Below are 3235 nucleotides of genomic sequence, written 5' to 3' on the forward strand. Positions count from 1 at the left end.
GGGGGCTGAAGTCATAAGCTTGGTCTATAGGCACTGTAGAGAGCACAGGAGATTGAGGGAAGATTTATAGAAATTGCAGCTATGAGTCTCTGGGGAGCGTGTGGGCGAATAGTGATAGACCTCCTCCGTTTCCATAGAAGCACTGTATGGCAACAAAGTGGGAAGAAGAAGAGGTGGTAAACCAAGACCAAGAAGACCATCACAAGGCAGACAGACACGTCACGCTGACATCGTAGCCCCGCTGTACGGGACACCACTGGTTATCAAGACCAACACACTTACTGACGGCACAAATAGGTTTTAAAACTAATGCAATCTAATACAACAGGTCTGCAATAAATCCTACCTCCATGGAAGTCATAATGTTGAAATGTATTGCATTATACGGACAGGTGTTTCTGTTATTTAGACTACCCTCATTTATGTAAAAGGGGTGGACAAAATAATAGAGACACCTGTCACAATTCAACAGTACCATGAACTGCAGCCTCCAACATAACAATTTAGTTGAATCAACACCTCTCTAAAACAGTTTCAACAAAAACGAATCATTTACACCTTCATGAAGAATTAAATGTAGGATTGTTTTAGCCGCTTTAACAGCTTTAGTTTTAGCCAGGTGTACCTAATAACTTGGCAACTGAGTGTATAATGCTAGTACACAACATAACAGGGACTGACAACTAAAACCAACACTTCAGCTCTTAATACAAAACTGCTGAGAGTCAGATACTAACAACCCGGACAGTCCAGATATGTCAAAAAGTGCTGAGCCAGTAGCACTGTTCTGTACATGTCTGAAAGGCGTCTCTCTTGTCCAGTTGATGTTTAGTTGTGGCGTACTGTTATGTGTGTCACATGGGTGATCTTACTATAACGGCTGCATTGTACTTTTTCAGTGTTCTTTAACTCTCATCACTTGAGATAATCGGGATTAATCTGAAATTGTCCACATATTCCAAAACTAATTGTTTTTAGTATCAATGTGTCTTTCAGTTGTTGTTTTTTTGATAGTCTCTAAACATTTTAATGTCTTAAAGTCCAAGGTGAGACATAAAATCGCTTGTATTGACCCAGAATATATTACATTTTAAGGCTACAATATAACTAACAATTATTTTTATTATCGATTAATGTCAATTTTTTTTAATTATTTCTCCCAACTCTGTACATCTTTAAAAGCTTAAAAACCTGTTATTTTACTTTTTATTTTGTTATTTTATACTGCTGCCTTTTAATGCAGTTTATTAATTTTATTTTATTTTATTTAGTCATCAGTATTGCCAAGTTTGTACACATTCCCACTTTTATTTATTCAATATTTTTGCTTCCAATTTGTTTCCAATTCCTTATAAAGTTTAAAAAGGCAGTTATTTGTTTAATCTTATTCATTTTGTTCCATGTTCACACTGGATTTTGTTTGTTTGTTTTCTTGGTGAATATGTAGAAAAGTGTGAAGAAAAAAAAAAAATTACTTTGAAACTGCCCGGTTTATCAATTATGTAATAAATTCACTTGTCTTTGTCTTTTTGCAATAAGGTATTAATGGTTTGGTCAGAAAACAATAAAATGTCTATCCCAATTTCCCAGAACCCAAGGTGACATCTTCAAATATCTTATGTTGTCTGACCAACAATAATAATGTTCAGTTTACAACGATATAAAAACAGACAAAAGCAGTAAATCTCCACATTGGAGAAGCTGGGGACCAAAAATACGTAGTTGGAGTTTGAGCTTGATAACAAACTTTGATGATTAACTGATTAACCAAATAGTTTTTGTGCTGATCTACTGATCAATTTTTTGGCTAATTGTTTCAGCTCTAAACGTGACTTTATAGTGTATTTTTATTTTAATACATGCCTTTTATAAATCACATACTGTACTTAGCAAGATTTAAATTACTTGCTATGCTAATTTCTGGTTTATTATTCATTCCCAAAATCTGACGGCAACCTTACAGATGGCCCTTCCTCGCAGATATTTTCTCTGTATCTTCTGAATTCTGGCCTCCGTCCCAGTTGTAATGTACCAACACCTATTGTGTCGCTAACAGGATGCTAAATGAATATTGTATTAGAACCGAAGTGAGACCTGATGGACAGAGACAACTAGAGATTAGAAAAAGCAACAGAAGCATATATTGCATTTACATGCTGGTTTTAAAGTGAATGTTCTGAAATGTCCTCCAGTGGCTGATATTCTATAACCTGATGTTTACAGAAATAAAAGAGACTGTTTAAAATGATTATAACATAACATGATTTTATAATGTGGTTAAACAACCAACTGCATCATTCAAATTAAAAATGCTTTCTCTTACAAACCACGTCTCTAATAGTCCTGGGATTTTGATATTTTGTGTGCAGGATATCAGGGAGCATGAGAAAGAGCTGAGCTATAAATAAATTCACTTAAAGGGTGCCTTTGATGTTAAATATGACAGAAATGCAGTAAATTTAATTATAAATGAATCGTTTAAGTTGTTTAAATGCCACACATTCCTTAGTTGTTGCTGGTTTTACTATTTCCTGACATATTGTGTTGACCAAACAATTAATCAACAAATTGAGAAAATAATCATTGGAATAATCAAAAATTAGAATGATCAATAATTATAGCCATACTGCCAATTATACAGATAGGACCTTCTAATTCCAGGCTTATGATGTGTTATATAGGTTACTTCACTTGATGAGCTCTATGTTGATTGATTGTTTTAAAATAAATACAGTATATTTAACACACTCGACTGACAATACATCTTAAAACCTTCACTATATGTATATTTCCAATTTGCTGACGAAGCTACAGTTTGGTAAACTATACTAATAAATCTGGGAGTAAAATTTGAAAAATGGAAGGAACCACAACTCCAAGGTGAATAATTTTGCACTCCTTCCTGCGTACTACCGATGAACATCGCAACCCCACTTCTTATACAATAATATGAACCCAAGACTGATAATTACACATTGTATGCACTCTGCAATGGTAAAGCAAGAAAATCATATGCTTGCATTGATCAGTTCATTAACTGAGAACTTTGTTATTATGAGTTTTTGTGGCTTCTGTATGGAAATGACCCCAAAAATGGTTTGGCTTTACATGTGAACAGCTAGTAGCAGACACAATTGGCTTCTGTGACGTAGCGGGCTACTGTGTGCATTTATATCTTGCATTACCAGACTCAGCCAACGGTATGTGTATGCATATATGCATATACACACACACA

The 3235-nt window shown here is 34.6% G+C and overlaps 1 protein-coding gene across 3 annotated transcripts in view; it reads right to left on the reverse strand.

Moving 5' to 3' along the window:
* The window catches only part of nptna (neuroplastin a), a 15524-nt gene that overhangs the window by 10645 nt on the left and 1644 nt on the right, over positions 1-3235 (reverse strand). The gene's annotated exons all lie outside the window — the stretch shown is intronic.

The sequence above is a fragment of the Etheostoma spectabile genome, chromosome 8, assembly GCF_008692095.1.
Source record: "Etheostoma spectabile isolate EspeVRDwgs_2016 chromosome 8, UIUC_Espe_1.0, whole genome shotgun sequence".
Lineage (NCBI taxonomy): Eukaryota > Metazoa > Chordata > Actinopteri > Perciformes > Percidae > Etheostoma > Etheostoma spectabile.